Consider the following 17,912-nt stretch of genomic DNA (forward strand, 5'->3'; position numbering starts at 1 on the left):
AATCTTAACCAATCATTTGTTAATGGGCAATAAAGTTAGACATTATTAAAAGGCACACACCAGTAATTCCAGCAGCTCCACAGACTGAGGCAGGAGGCTCACACATTCAAAACCAGCCTTAGCTATTTGTGAGGCCCTAGGGAACTTAGGGAGAACTGTCTCAAAAAGGGGGGGGGGGGTGCGGTGCTGGCAATGTGGTGGTTCAATCTCCAGTACCAAAAGAAAACAAGAACAATTATGTACTTTGTGTTTTAAATGAAACAAAAATTAAGACCAAAGAAAGAGTAGTGTCAGAAATAAAGGACTTTTTTATAATGCTAAAAGCCTCAATTTGTTAGAAAGCTGTAACAATCCGAATGTATGACTAAGAACAGAAATTAAAAACAAGTTAAGCAAAAAATGACAAATTTAAGGGAAAAAAGAAATAACTGGGAAAAAGAAATTAGAGGGGCTGGGGAGATAGCTCAGTCGGTAGAGTGCTTGCCTTATAAGCAAAAGGCCCTGGGTTCGATCCCCAGCACCCATAAAAAAAAAAAAAAAAAAAGAAATTAGAGATTTTTACTACCTTATTCTGAGCATTTGATGGCATATCTATATAATAAAACCCATAAAGACAGTGATGATCCGAGGAATATAAGCAACAACCTTAATGTTACTTACAATTTTTGAACACTACATTGCAAATATACTTTACTATTAAGTATATACCATGTGTTCAACTAGAGCATATGGTAGACTATGAAATTTGTCTTGATAAATTTAAAATGACTGAAATCAGTATATGTTCTTTCATTATAACAGAATTAAAATTTAAATATAAAATAATAAAATAAGTTATGTAAGAATGCCCCAAATATTTGGAAATTAGGTAACACAATTTTATATGATCCATGCATCAAAGGAAAATCACATGGAGGATTAGAAAATATTTTGAACCGAATGGTAATGACAATACAAAATGTCAAAATTCATGGGGTGTATGTAGCTAAAGAAGTGACTACAGTGGAAATTATAGTTTAAATCATTTTGTTAGAAGAAAAGTCTCTAAGTATCAGTAATCAAGGCTCCATCTTAGAAAGCTAGAAAAAGAGAAGTAAAGTAAACCCATAGTAAGTTGGAATAAGGAAATAATGAATAGAAATCAATGATATAGGACACAAGCAGATGATAGGGTGAGTTCTAAAAGGTACCCTGAGGAAAATCGTTGAAAAAAAAAAAAAAAAAAAACAGAATTGGTGATGGTATCGCAATTGAATTTGCTTAATACCACTAAATAAGTATAAAGTCTTTTGTAATTGACACAAGTGTTTCAAATAATTGTATGCAATACCTTTAGAACAGTGCCTGCCACATAGTAATGGCTCAATTAAATATAAGATTTTACTATTATCATAATGTAATATTTTTGGACTGGGAAAATTAATGTTAGTATATATAATGTCAATACATGAACAACATATGCACACCCCACATGTAAATTCATTGTAATTGCAATCGTGTTTCTAGAATGATTTGTTATGGAATTTGACATGTTGCTCTTAATTCGTAGGCAAAAGTACAAAAAAAATGTGTATTAAGAAACAGAAAAAGTGCAAGATAATTTTGAAACAAGATGCACTTATGTCAGTCTCATATTAACAATTACAATTCCTAAATATTTAAAATATTATCTTATTCATGTAGAGACAAATGTACTAATGGTACATAGAGTATTGAAATAGTCACATGAATCTGAATATGAGTTTATGGCAGATTGCATTATGTATCTAATTGGCAAATGGTGCTATTGCCAATGTTTATCCACGTAGGAAGAAAATAATTCACATTATAAATGGTTTTGTTACATACAGATGAACAACCCATTGTGAAATTTTATTCTAAAACATAATAAAACATTCAACAAAGTGACATTAAACAAAATGTTTGTGATCCCAAAGTAGACTAATTTACTAATGAATATTCAAGAATATTCCTTAAATTAGATTAGATATCTTGATACATCTTAACACTGTTTGCTCAGAAAAGTTTATAAACAAGGTAATAATCATCCAGAAATTTAGAGAATGTATATGTATTTTCTATGGAATGAAGGATTGATGTGGAGAATTTATTTTCAAAGTCTATAGATCAGTAAGAAATAGGCACTTGAATAGAAAACTAGATGTGTTGTTAAAATGTAGAAATTATAATGAATAATAAGCACAGATATCCAATATCAATAACTGCCAGGGTCATATAAACTAAATTCAACAACATACAAAAATTTTGACAATACAAAATTCTGGAAAGAATATGAAAATATAGAAACACTTATAAATTGCTGCTGAGAATATAAATTTGTGTAACAACTTTATGGAGTAGTTTTTCAGTATTTAGGTAACACACCAAGTTAATTATGACATAAGAATTCTAGGGCTGGGGAGATAGCTTAGTCAGTAGGGTGCTTGCCTTGCAAGCACAAGGCCCTGGGTTCAATCCCCAGCACCACAAAAAATGTTAACTATTTACTGGGAGAGTTATAAATCTCAAAAGAAATGCTGTTCCCATCAAGTGCTAAAAATTATTTTTAATGAATTAATATTTCCTTCATTCATTAACACTAATAGAAATGGACTATGTTATTTAGTGTAAGCTTAAGTTGAAGAATAATATGTGCCATATAATGTCATTTATTATGAAGCTTAGTAATAGATATGTTTATGGAAGTACACAATGGGTTATGAATTTAGGAAAACATGTCTGGATATAGAAAAAACAGAAATGAGTTTGTTAATGGATGCTTGGGAGTTTTTAAACTTACCTTCTTTAACCATGTTAAAGGTAACATATAATCATTTCAACATATGCCATCAAGTATGCCAACTGTTCTTTTGATTAATTTAATTAATGAACATAAATATAGGTAAGTGGGAATTAATATTTCATAACTTTTTATTTGAAACATAACCTGAGTGTCTTAATGATAAAATATTAGGACACAAATATTAATTGCAAGAATGAATCAAGGACTCCCATCTTCATTCCTGTTTTTTAAACACAATACTGCAGGTGCTTATAAATGCAGTAAGACACATGGTTTCACAGTATAGTGTTAGGTTTTAAAAGATTTCACAAGGGGATCTGGGGTTGTGGCTCAGTGGTAGAGCACTTGCCTGGCATGTGTGAGGCACTGGGTTCAATTCTCAGTACCACATAAAAATACATTAAACAAAAAGGTCCACTGACAACTAAAAAATATATTTTTTTAAAAACTACTAAGCTGTCAATGAAGTTAGACAGAAAAGACTGAGAGGAACCCTCTCTTTCTGCCCAACTGATTGGAAAAAGTACACCTGTGAGCTGGAGATTATAGGAAGAATTAAAAAAAAAAAACAAAAACTATTGGCTTCATGGGATACAGTGCTGCATGTCTGTAATCCCAGTGGCTCAGGAAACCAAGGCAGGAGGATTGCAAGTTCAAAGCCAGCCTTGGCAACTTAGTGAGGCTCTAATCAACCTAGTGAGATCCTGTCTCAAAATAAAAAAATTTAAAAGGGCTGGGGATGTGGCTTATTGGTTAAAGAACTCTGGGTTAAATCCCTGGTACTCCCTCCAAAACAACAACAACAGCAAAGAAAAAAAAAAATCCTACTGGCTTTGCCTTAATGTGGGTACAATTTTGGAGTTGCATGGTGGTACCTACAAAGGTACTGAAGTTCAAAAAATAAAAGATCATCTTTTTAAAAGATTATGTAAGCATAGACCTTGTGGATAGGACAGTGTGTTAAATCCCCGTTATTATTATTTCATCTTACTTCTTATGCCAGTGATGAATTCAGTCATAAAGATATGTGTGGTATCAAAGCAGGCTTAAGGGCTTGGAGATCCATACTGTATCTAGTATAACAAATGATGAATAAAAATGTTCCTCTTAACTGAATTAGACAGTAATTTCAGAGCAGCAAAACTGGAGTAGGAGATCTCATTTTTTATATGAACTAACTTTAATTCCTGAGCTTACTCCCAAGTTTGGCATGCAATGGATTCCTTCTCAAAAACTTTTTGCTTTGCATCTAAGAGCTTGTCATAATATCTTAAGGATGTAAGAAAATTCTACAAGACATTATGTATCTCTCCTTGATTTTGCCAAAATGGGGTTATTTGTGCTGATTCCTAGAGTTGTTTCTGTGACTCGTGAGCAGTTTTCCCTACATTTGGGGAAATCCAGTTATGAATCATGTGAAATTTTCCCTTAACATCAGGTGAAGTGATCAATGATATATGTAACCTGATCCTTGCAAAGCAATCAGATCAGCCTCACCTCATGAACATTTGTTATGGATGATATTTTCTCTAGAGTTCCAACTTGTGGGCAAAAGCAGAGCCTCTCAAGGCACTGATACATCATGCTCTTCCTGAGTTATTGTCTCAGGCCTAGTAGAAAAAGTCAATACTGAATTTTAAAGAGAAGCAACCTGGCTTTATATGGCATTCCCTTGTGGCTTTTGTGATTTGTTTGGACAGCATGGTCTCTTATTCGGGGGTGCATGATTGAGGTCAATAACTCAGATGTCCTCATTCATCCTGCTTCTTGAATCCTATCAATTAAATGTTATGTGAGACACTGAACTGTTATGCTTCCTACCTGAGAGATAATCAGATTGGCCAACAGAGTAATACATTTGTAGCACATTTTTCCATGAGATAAGATAATGTAGAAACAATAAACAGATATTGTTGGCAGATAATGGCAGATAATTCTCTATAGAATGATCATGTTCCTCCATGTCTTATGATCAGAGGAACTGTCCTTTCAGGGATATTTGTATAGTAAGATGGCATTTCTCATCCTGTAAAATATTACACCTGGTACATGCCTATAATCCCAGTGACTTGGGAGGATCGCAAGTTCAAAGCCAGACTCAGCAAAAGTGAGGCACTAAGCAACTCAGTAAAACCCTATCTCTAAGTAAAATATAAAATAGGGCTGGTGACGTGGTTCAGTGGTCAAGTGCCCCTGAGTTCAATCCCCTATAGACCCTCCCAAATAAATAAATGAATAAATGTCACATTCTGGCAAAAAGTGTAGTGAGATTTGTTGATAAATTATTATAAAAGATTCTAATGCCTTAAGCTTGGACTATCTTATCTGAATGCAAAGGTACAATATACACCTAGGTTCATTCTTATTGCTCTCAAGATGCTAGCCAAGACTGCAGAGCCAAAATAAACTTGTTTAACTCATTGTGACGACATTCATGCTCCTTAGGCTGTCATGAGCTGTACACATTTATTTTTGGCCTATGACTCCTGTGTGTTTCTCAAATTCCGAAGATTATGACTGGCTGGTGGGCTTCCAAATAGGACACATCACAGAAAATTCACAGGTCATTATACAGAAGATGGTATTGGGGCCTATATAAGTTTTGCCTGAAGAACTAATATATTTAAGTTTACTTGATAGGAAAATATCATGTGTATACATTATAATCCTTAGGATAATTATTTTAAAGACATATAATAAATTATTAGTAATGAAATTGGAATATATAAAAAGTATTTCCAAGGTACAGAGGAAACGGGAAAATGGTTTCAAAAGAGGGAAAGACTAAATAATTAATGATGGACCCAAATTTAACAAATAATACAGTAATTATGTATGGAATAGCATTTTTGGTTCCAGATTGTAGGAACAGATGCTTGTCCATCTAAGAAAAGGTATACTCTGAAGAATATAGATAAAACATCTTGTCATTTAATCAAACAAATAGAAAAAGAATAAAGAGATGAATGGAGATTGGATAGAGATATAGGGAATCAAGGAAATACTTAGAAAGTTCCCTTCTTCAATTGAAAAAAAAAAAAAAAAAAGAAAGATACTTCCAAGCAAGGCATGATGGCACAGTCCTGTAATCCAACCCTTTGGGAGGATAACAAGGGAGGAATACAGATTTGAGGTCACCATAGCCAACAAACAGAGACCTCATACCAAAATAAAAGGCTGGGTTGAGGTTCATAAGAAGACAATACTTACCAAGGATTGGCTGGATTCCGAAATAAAATCCCACTGCTACAAGGAAAACGAAAAAGTGAACATTCTCCACTATAGGGCAATATCAAAGGGAGAATATCAACACAAGCAATTAATTAAATTAATATTCTGCAGTAGTGAATAATGCTAGAGAATCCACAATGCTTCTTAAAACAGCTGTGAATCAGAAGCATTAAATTTTTCCTAAGGTACCAACTGTCACTTATTTCTCTGGATTCCTTGAGAACCAAACATAACCACCAAGAAGTAGGGTACAAGGAAGGAATAACAGGATAAGAAGGAGACATAAAGGAAGCACAGGGCAAAAGATTTAAATTGAAGGGTTTGGGATCTTTTCCAGTCCTGCCTCTCCCCAAACAACTCTGAATTCCATGGCTGTTACTTCCATATTCCTGGGAAATCCGTCGATCTGGCCTCACCCCGTTAATCAAGCCCCCAATACATAGACTCAGCCAAGGGAGGTGTACCATCTGGAGGAAACGAAACTCAGCAAACTCTCCACTGCTGTGTATGGATCAGATAAGGAAGACAACCTGTCAGACTTAGGATCTGGAGACTGACCAGACGCCCAAATCCCAGTCTTAAGATCACCGAACTGATGTCATCCCTACAAACCTTTCCATAGTTGCCCCTTTCCAGGTGGCCCGTATTCTCCCCCGCATGCCCTCTTCCTTGCTCGACCGGAAAGGCCACTCTGTCTTGAGATGGCCTCCATCCGCCCTTGAGTATGGTCTCTTTCCCTCTGTGTGTACCTTTGTCCTGTGTATGCTGAAAGCTCTGGTATTCCATATGCCAAGAACCCCTGGCTCTGGTTCTAAGTTGAGTTCCCCCTTCTGTTGGGCTTTTTTTGGGGGACACCGCTTCTCCTGTGACATCTCTTCATGCTCAAAGGGCAGCTTGACGGCATCGTTGGGCTTGGGTAAGTCTATGGAACGCCTTTCCTTTATGCCTTTCCTTTATGCCTCAACGGCGACCTTCTCCCTTTTCAAAGGCGGGAAGAGTACCACCTGGATCCGCCTTACTTGGCCATGGCTCCCCATTTGGAGTGGCCTCGTAGATTCAGGTGGCAGTAAGGTGTGGGTGGACACTGTCCTTGGAATCTGCTGAGAGGCTTTGAACTCTAAAATCGCCAAGGAGATCGGCGGTCTACTTTCAAGTCCTTTCCTTCTCCTCTTCCTAAACTGCACTGTAGGTTTACCTGCAGGCTTCTGGGCTGCCTGCATGCTACCTAGCCATGTAGAGCCTGCTATCTCCACTGAGGTGTTTACTTGTCAATCATGAGTCACTGCCCAGACCCATTTGAGGCCAAAAGAAGGAAAAAATAGTCACTTTTAAATTAAAGCTTGAAGGTGTGGTATTTCTTCATTTCTACCTATCACTCTCCCTATCTCTCTCTGTCTCTCCCTCTGTCTCTGTCTCTCTCCCTCTCTCCTTCTGTTTCTTGGCCAATCCCCCCCCCCCACCGCCCCGCCTTGCCCTTAGGAGAACCGCAGATAGGGAACACCCGTAGGTCAACATACCCTGTTTCTGGTTCAGAGGGAACCAGAGTCGCTCGTCCGGAAGACGCATATGAGGGATTGGTCTCCCAGCGTCTTGAGCACCCCCTCGTTTCAGCAAACGTGGGGTTCACCCGAGACACCGTGTTGGAGCAAACCGGCCTTGAGGTGACACTCAAGGAAGCTACCTCCGTTAAGCACCACATCAGACCCGATACACTTAGTGGCCAATCTCTCAACTCTTTCCACTCTTTTCCTGCCTGAAACTATCTCTTTATCCTCCAGCGGAACCAGTCTATGCTAAACAACTACCAAGGAAAGGAAGTATTCTCTCAAGCCTTTGCTTTCAAAACAAAACAAAACAAAACAAAACAAAACCAAAAATCGAGCTGAGTCCTGTGATTATTCCTCACATTTCACACTCTCTGTATTCCGTCTCTGGGCAAGTAGGTCACACCGGCCTTGACCCATCCCTGTAGTAACAACAGCCCTGAAAGAAAGCAGCCTCTTCTATGTCTCACCTCTTATGTGAGTGTAACTACATACCCCAACTACTGGTACTGTCTATCTGAAAGAATGACAGCTCAATCTTCAGAGGGCAGCAATGACTACTCTCAAGTCACACCCTGTTTCACACCAGACCCCACCCTGAAGAGAGACTCCTTTGCCACCAGGCATTCATCCTTCCTGGGAATGAAACGTGGTGTCAGCTACCAATCAGTCTCCTCCTGTGGAAACCGACCATGTGTTTGCTGTGTGCCCATAAGTATCTTGGATGTACAGGCATATTCAGGCTGTACGCAAAGAGTACGTAACTGTCCTGATGGGTTGTGTCAGAGGAAGACAAGCTGGAGCACAGGCCACCTACAGCCACACATGCTGATGTTGACTGAGTCCACGTGGTGATGCACACGAGGAGAGTGCCCTCTCCTCCCCTGTACGTGTGACTAGCAGTAAAGACACTTTCCTTACCTCCTGGAATTTAATAGACGGCCAAGTGGAGAACATCATCACTTCACACCAAACTGCACTTTGGCAGGAACTCCGACACTAACCAGAGTTCTGCCAGAACAAGTTTCTAATAACAAATGTTTGCATGGGGTCCCCAGAACCCTGAGCTCGAAATACATACCATACCCCACCAAGAAAAAAAAGAAAAATTTATATATATATAAATATATACACACACACACACACACACACACATATCTGCATGTATCTATTTGACCATTGCTGGAAACAGGTATGTTTCCATGTGTTTGGAACATCAGAGAAAGACTATTAGAGAATTAAAACGTTACCACAGTGAGTTAGGATCAAAGAAAGGAAAAACAGGACAAGGAGGAGACATAAAGGAAGCACAGGAGAAAAGATCTAAATTCAAGAGTTCGGGATCTTTTCCAGTCCTGCCTCTCCCCAAACAACTCTGAATCAATTCCATGCCTGTTACTCCCATATTCCTGGGAAATCCGTCGATCTGGCCTCACCCCGTTAATCAAGCCCCCGATACATAGACTCAGCCAAGGGAGGTGTACCATCTGGAAGAACCGAAAACTCAGCAAACTCTCCACTGCTATGTATGGATCAGATAAGGAAGACACCCTATCAGACTGAAGATCCTGAGACTGACCAGACGCCCAAATCCCAGTCTTAAGATCACCGAACTGATGTCATCCCTACAAACCTTTCCATAGCTGTCCCTCTCCAAATTTCCTTAGGAAGAGTGCTAGGAACCGCAAAAGATTTCACTCCCTCTCTAGGTTGCTCCCATGTGGAAAGGCTCAAACGTCTACTGCTAGCTATTAGCTATTTCACTTCTTATAACATCACATCCTGATGTTATCTCTGGCCATGTTGTGAGGTCTAGTGTAGAATGTTTTCTCCTCCTGTATACTTATGGCACCAGTAATAAAGTTACCTTTCTACCTGATTTTTAAAAAATAAATTTTTAATGTTGATAGATCTTATTTTATTCATTTATTTATATGTGGTGCTGAGAATTGAACCCAGTGCCTCACACATGTGAGGCGTACTCTACCACTGAACCACAACTCCAGTCCTCTACCTACCAGATTTTTCAATGAATGTCAATTGGAAAGAATCCTACTTTCTCCACAATTTCATGTGTACATAGAATTTTTTTCCTTATTCACAGTTCTGGCTGAGGCATTTTCTAATGTGAGAATTACCTACTGGGTTTTAGACTCTAAAACACATAATATAGGAAATCAATTCTCTCCATAATAGTGACCAAGTCACTTTCAACGTCTGGATTTTATGAGAGAAATCCTATTGGAGTATCAAATCTTAATCCACACTGCTAAGTTCAAGTACCACTGTGGTAGAAATAGAAGGGTTGTGTAATCTTGGATGTACACACACAGAGACACACACGTATACACAGAGAAGGAATGAAGAGGACTCTCCTTTCCCAGTGGATTGTGTCAGTGGAGGCCAAGTGAGGATCTGGAATATTGACTAATATACAATGCTGATGATTCCTCATTGTGATGTTAATGGATGCTTGCTGGTGAGGCACCTTCTTGAGAGTGATTTCTCCAGCTGTGTTTATGTGACAAGCAGTAAAGAGATGCCCCCTTCCTCTAGAAGTTTCATATAAGTCCAAGAGTAGAGAATCATCATTTCCCCTCAACCTGAAACTGAGAATTTCCTTCTTTCATCAGTTTTATGAAAGGAAACGTCTATGACAAGAAAGGTCACATGGGGTACAAATGCTGATGAAAACGGGCCTTGAGGGAATCTTTGTTGTATACCCACATTTAAAATAAGAGCAGTGATTGTCTCGATGTGTTGTGTCTGATGAAGATAGTTGAGAATTTTTTACTTTGACTACGGTGCTTTTTAGGCCTCCTATTGTCAAACCTTCTAATGTTGTTTGAGGCCACGTTGTGAGACACATTATTGAATACTGCTTTCTTCTACAGTGTACATATGCCCAGTAATAAAGAAACATCCCCTTCCTCCTGGTGATCCATAAAAGACCACATCTAGAGAATCAAAATTTCTGCTAATCTGAGACTCAGAATTTCCTTTCTGTATCATTATTACCATCAGAGAAGCATTCTAAGAAAAGAAAGTTTACATGGGGTCCAAACTATTGTCATTTGTCCAAAATATATGGAGCAGGAAAAAAAATATCACCATACCAAGAACCAGGTAAGTTTGCATATCTGGGTGGTATCAGACTACGCAGTACACATATATCACCATTAATAAAGATACTTACCCTTTCACAGGGGGTTTCATAGAAGTTCAAGTTGAGAGAATCATTTCACTCCAACCTGAAATAGAGTCAAAATTTTCCTCCCTAATCAGAGTTCTGCCAGATGTCCCTAATACAAAAAAGTTTACAAGGGGGACAGACAGATTCTCATGTGTCAAAATATATAGCATAAAGAAGAAAAACAAAACACTGTATTAGGAACCAGGTAAGTTTCAATGTCTGCGTGCTATCCTCAAAATCCTATGGAAAAACCAAAACTTCATCACTGCATGGTGGTTAGGAGTACATCCACCATGACATGAAGAGACATCTTGTGGGAACTTTTGTTGTACACCCACATTCAGAATGAATAGCACTTTAATGTCACTCTGATAGATGGTTTCAGAGGATATCTACAATGATGACATTTTGACTCCCATATACTACTATGTAAGTCCCCCTCACCATGTATTCTGATGTTATCTGAGGCCATGTGATAAGGCATAGTGAAGAATGCTGTCTTCTGGATGTATATAACCAGCAATCAAAAGATCCCTCTCTTACTGGGGTTTCATAGAAGACTTGCCATAAGTGCTAGTTATGCCTACTACATCCTGATGTTATCTGAGGCTATGTGGTAATGCACATTAGTGAAGAACACTGTTTTCTCCCAGGTGTATATGAGAAGCAATAAAGCAATTTCACTTTCCTTGTGGGGTTTCATAGCATCATAATTTCAGCAGAATTTGCAGCAAATTAAACAGAATTTCCTTCTCTAAGCAGAGGTCTGTCAGAGAAAACTTCTAGTACAAGAAACTTCACATGGCGTACAGAATCTTATGTGTCCAAAATATATAGCAAGGGGGAAAAAGCTGCCATTCCAGGAACCAGGTGATTTCAATTTGCATGTTGGGAGACATCAACAGTTGCTTGCACTGACGTGATATATATGGTTGCATTACCTAAAGAGGATTGTCAAGTACCCCTGATAAAATGTTTATAAACAACCAAGCATAAACAACTTAAAATATGAAATAGGAAAGAAATAGGGGTTACAGGAATAAACATACATATTTTAGAGCTTCAAATAAGTAATACTTAATAGTATTGTGAAGACGACATGGAAAAGAGTAAAATTAAAAATGGAATAGTAGAGTCAGTAGCACTGGTGCACTCCTGTAATCCCAGCAACTCCACAGCCTAAGCCCAGGGAATCACCAGTTCAAGGTCAGTCTTGGTAGTTAGCAAAACCCTATTTCAAAATAAAAATAAAAACCATTGAGATATGATGGCTCATTGTTAGATTGCTTCTAGGTTCAATCACCAGTACTATGAGGAAAAATAAAGTTGAAAGAACAAACATCAAAATTATGAACAAAATATAAAGAAAAAAGATTATTATAATATTGACTAACAATCCAACATTAATGCCACTGTGCTTTTACAATGATGGGGATAAAAGTATTATGTTCAAATAGATTTGCCAAAATTATCAAAAATTTCGGGAATTCTGGAAATGTACACACTAACATATTCACGAAGCTCAGTGCACTCCAAATGTAAAATTAAAGTGAACCATTCTGCAACACATGATAATCAAACCACTGTAAACAAAAACATTATTGACAAGAGGGGAAAAAATGCAAAGCAAAACATGTTCATCAGAAGTCACAGAACCCATAAAGAAGTGACCCAACATTTTTCATGTCAGAAATTTTAAATCAGATTTCTATACTGGGAAAAATTACATTTCAGGAATGTGTAAGAAATATTCAACCACATTTTCAGACTAATCTCAGGAATATTGATGCCATCAGATCTGTAAGAGTTAAAGCATGTTCTTCAAACTGAAAGGAAATTATAAAATATATCAGAATATCTGGAAAGATAAAAGACTAACAGATGGTAAAAAACAATGTGGAAAACTAAAGGAGTTTTGACGTCTCTAAATTATGTTTAATATTTAAAAATAAAACACTCATATTCTCAATAAACAGAATTATAAGCAGATATAAGAAAAGAGTTTACTGTATTTTCTGTACCTCACTCACACTGGAAACACATTGATAGCAACATAATTATAATTTGAGGATGTATATTCCAGAAAAAAAGGTCTGTAAAGAGGTACTCTCAAAAGGTAGATAAATCACAATGGCATTCTAAAACATTCAAGTAATAGAAAAGAGAAGGAAAAAAATGAAGAAGACAAGGAGCAAACAAATATAAATCGAAACACTGAATTGCTGACATATCAGCAATTACATTAAAACTGAAAATTCAACCAATTGTTTAATGCAAATCTACATCGTTCTTCCAGAAAATAAACAATAATTGCACTTCCTTACACATAAAGGCCAGTATTGCCATCATGTGAAAAATTAGGCAGACATTATTAAAAGTGAAAAGTTGAGCCCAATATTACTTGTAAATTTAGGAGTTAAGATATGTAAAAACCAACTTGAAAAGGCAGATATTCAAGAAATTTAATCAATATTTATTATACCTCTAAAACAACACAAGATCCAGATGTGTTCACCTGTAAGTTCCAGCAAATAGAGGATTACATAAAATTTCAACATTCTCTTCCTGAAAACTAGAGGAAGTACTCCTTAACTCGTTTTATGAGTCCTTCATACTCTCATATCAAGCTGCAAAAAGATATCACAAGAAAAGCAAACTACAGACTACTATCTCAATAGGTATTCAAAAATCTTCATGCAGATAATAGCAACCAAATCCAACAGTGCATAAAAATAATTAAACAGCAGAACTTAGTGACATTTATCCCATAAATGGGTGGTTCATCATTTAAAATTGACTACATCTATTCCATCACATCTTCAGGCTCAAAGAGAAAAATCAAATATAACACACAATATTTAAAGAATGAAAGCCAGAAGCCATGTAATTATATCAACATATGTGGAAAAAAAGCATTTGATAAAAATCTTGACACCCATTTCAGATGAAATCTCTCAGCAAATTAGAGTTCAACATCCTCAATTTGATAAAGATCATCTGCAAACCATCTACTTAATGGTATGAAACTTGAAGCTTTGTAAGTTCAGGAACCAGGCAAAGATGTCTTCTCTTACCACTCCTTTTCAGCATTTTATTGTATGTCTTAGATACCACAATAAAACAAAACAAAATTAAGTTGAGTGTGGTGGCACACACCTGTAATCCCAGCACCTCCAGAGGTTGAGGCAGGAGGATCTAAGGCTCTGTTTCAAAATTACAAAAGAAAAAGGGGGCTGGGAATGTGGCTCAGTGGTTAAATGTTTCTGGGTTCCATCCCTAGTACAAAAAAAGGAAGAAAATAAAAAAGTATTTTGATTATGAAGAAAAAAATCAAAGCTTATCTGCAAATGACATGATTATGTAGAAATTCCTTAAGAATGGAAAAAAGTGTTCTTGGGGAAAGTAAGTGGTTAGAGCAAGGATTCAGGATTTCAAGTAAATATACAACAGTAAATCACATTCCTATCTAACTGTTAATGAACAGTTGTAGTTGAAATAAAATCATTCCCAATTACCCAAATTAACCCCTCCAATATGGTACAACCACATTGGAATACATTCTCAGTTTCTTTCAAAACAAAACATGTCCTTACTATACACTGTGGTATTTTCCCAAGTGAAGTAGAAATTTCACGTAATAACCTGCAAAAAAAATTTTTATTACAGCTTTATTCACAATGGCCAAAACAGGAACAACAAAGATGTCCATCAATAATTGCATGGATAAAAGGATAATGAAAAGATACGTGGATTAATGTATAATAGGTAATTGAATAAAATATTTGATATGTTCACAATGAAGATAAAGAAATGATCAAAAAGTGCCACATAGCACGCACCTGAAAACCTAGCATTCAGGAAGCTGAGATAGGAGAATCTCAAGTTCAAAGTCAGCCTCAGCAAAGGTGAGTTCCTAAGCAACTCAGTGAGAGCCTGTCTCTAAATAAAATACAAAATAGAGCTGGGGATGTGACTCAGTGATCAAGGGCCCCTGAACGCAATCCCTGGTACGAGAAGAAAGGAAAGAAAGGAAAGAAAGGAAAGAAAGGAAAGAAAGAAAGAAAGAAAGAAAGAAATTGTCAGAAAACTCATGAAAAGATAATCTAACTCAAAAATAACATGCTAATTTCCCAAATGTGAAGAATGAAATGGAAAATCAATTACAAGGGGTTTACAGATCACCACATGCACAAAATCACAACAGATCCACACCAAGGCACATTATAATGAAAATGCCTAACATACAAAATAAAAATAGGATTTTGAAGGTTGCTAGAGAAAAGCATCAGATTACATATAGGAGGAAACCAATGTGGATAGCAGCAGATATCTCAGCCCAGACTCTAAAAGCTAGAAGGGCCTGGAACAACATATTTCAAGCTCTGAAAGAACATGGTTGCCAATAAACAATCCTATATCAGCCAAAATAACATGCTAAATGCAAATCAAAACAATGAAATATAAAATTACACATATTAATTTGGTTTATGATTTAAAGAAAACAGGAAAGAACATGGATTAGTAAATCTCTGGAGAAAATTCAACCCTTATTCTGTTGGTGTAAATGTAAAATGGTACAGCTTCTAGAAGTAATAAATAAATTCAGCAAAGTAGCAGGATAAAATAAATCAATACACATAAGTCTAATGCATTTCTATTCATAAGTGATGAATTCTCTGAAAGAGAAATCAGGAAAACCAACCCATTCACAATAGCCTCAAGAAAAAATAAAATACTTGGGAATCAATCTAACAAAAGAGGTGAAAGACCACTAGTTTAAAAACTACAGAACACTAAAGAAAGAAATGGAAGAAAATCTAAGAAGTTGGAAATATCTCCCATGTTCTTGTATAGCAGAATAAACATTGTCAAAATGGCCATTCTACTAAAGGTGCTATACAGATTCAATGCAATTCCAATTAAAATCCCAATGACATTCCTCATAGAAATAGAGAAATCAATCATAAACTTCATCTGGAAGAACAAGAGACATCAAATAGCCAAAACAATCCTGAGTAGAAAAAGTGAAGTAGGAGGTATCACAATATCAGACCTTAAACTATACTACAGAGCAATAGTAACAAAAACAGCATAGTGGGCTGGGGATAGAGCTCAGTTGGTATAGTGCTTGCCTCACAAGTACAAGGCCCTGGGTTCAATTCCCAGCACTGCACCAAAAACAAACAAACAAACAAACAAATAAAACCCAGCATGTGTTGGCACCAAAATAGACAGGAAGACCAATGGTACAGAATAGAAGACACAGAGACAAAACCACATAAATACAGTAACCTCATACTAAACAAAGGAGCCAAAAACATACAATGGAGAAAAGATTGCCTGTTCAACAAATGGTGCTGGGAAAACTGGAAATCCATATGCAGTAAAATGAAATTATCCATATGCAGTAAAATGAAATTATCTCTCACCCTGCACAAAACTCAACTCAAAATGGATCAAGGACTTAGGAATTAGACCAGAGACCCTGCACCTAATAGAAGACAAAGTAGGCTCGAATCTTCATCCTGTTGGCTTAGGATCAGAGTTCCTTAACAAGACTCCCAAAGCACAAGAAATCAAAGCAAGAATCAATAAATGGGATGGGTTAAAACTAAAAAGCTTTTTCTCAGCAAAGGATACAATCAGTAATGTGAAAAGAGAGCCCACAGAGTGGGAGAAAATCTTTTCCACATGCATTTCAGATAAAGCACTAATCTCCAAAATTTATAAAGAACTTACAAAACTTTACACCAAAAACAGAAAGAACCCAATCAATAAATGGGCTGTGGAACTGGACAGATATTTTACAGAAGAAGACATACAGGTGATTAATAAATATATGAAAAAGTGTTCAACATCTCTAGTAATTAGAGAAAAGCACCTAAGATTTCAACTTACTCCAATTAGAATGGCTATTATAAAGAACACAAACAATAATAGATGTTGGCCTGGATGTGGGGAAAAAAGGCACACTTTTACATTGCAGGTGGAGTTGTAAACTGGTGCAGCCACTCTGGAAAGCAGTGTGGAGAATCCTCAGAAAACTTGGAATGGACCCACCTTTTGACCCAGTTATCCCACTCCTCTGTTTATACCCAAAGGACTTAAAATCAGCATACTACAGTAACGCAGCCACATCAATGTTTATAACAGCTCAGTTCACTAGATTGTGGAACCAACCTAGATGGTCTTCAACAGATGAATGGCTAAAGAAATTGTGGTATATACACACAATGGAATATTATTTAGCCATAAAGAATAAAATTATGGCATTTGCTGGTAAATGGATGGAAGTTGGGAAATATCATGCTAAATGAAATAGGCCAAGCCCAAAAAACCAAAGGCCAAATGTTTTCTCTGGTAAGTGGATGACGATATTTAACAAAGTGGGGTGGCGGGGGCTGAGGGAAGAGAAGAATGAAGGAACTTTGGATGGTGTAGAGGAAAATGGGGTGGGAGGGGGTGAGGGATGGAAAGATAGTAGAATGAAACAGTATTACCCTATGTATATGTATGATTACATGAATGGTATGGATCTACATTGTGTACAACAATAGAAATGAAAAGTTGCATACTATTTGTGTACAAGGAATCAAAATGCAGTCTGTAAAAATACAAAAAAATTTTAATAAAAATAAAATAAAATAAAATAAAATAAAATAAAATAAAATAAAATAAATAAAATAAAATAAAATAAATAAAAAAACTGGGGATGATATAAGTACGTGGTAAGCACCGCTGGGTTCAATCCTCAGTACCAAAGGAAAAAAATGTCACATTATAGCTCTCTGCTTCCTGGTGCCATGTCCTGAGCTACTTTCTTCCACCACAGACTTCCTCCATGATGTTCTGCTTCCTCTCAGGACCGGAACAGCAGATTTAACTATACATGAACTGATACCTCTGAAACCCATTCTGATGAAATTGTTCCTAACGACAGGCATCACATTTTTAAAAAATAGAAGAACACTACTTTAATGTGAATGCCTTTGTCATGAGGTGCTAATGAATACCTTCAGATAATCAAGGTTGTATGAAAGCATTGAGAGGTCACCCAATCATAGCTATGAATGAGATCACCTTGATGTTTCTATCAAGCTTGAAGCCTTATACTTTCATGTTATCTGAAGTACCTATGAAA

At 36.7% G+C, this 17,912-nt stretch overlaps 1 non-coding gene across 1 annotated transcript; it reads left to right on the forward strand.

The window, feature by feature from the left end:
• Positions 1-458: 458 nt before the first annotated feature.
• Trnai-uau (transfer RNA isoleucine (anticodon UAU)) lies at positions 459-524 on the forward strand. Its single transcript has one exon. It is a non-coding gene; the product is annotated as a tRNA-Ile (tRNA).
• Positions 525-17,912: the final 17,388 nt, after the last annotated feature.

Source organism: Sciurus carolinensis, chromosome X, assembly GCF_902686445.1.
Source record: "Sciurus carolinensis chromosome X, mSciCar1.2, whole genome shotgun sequence".
In the NCBI taxonomy this organism is placed as follows: Eukaryota; Metazoa; Chordata; class Mammalia; order Rodentia; family Sciuridae; genus Sciurus; species Sciurus carolinensis.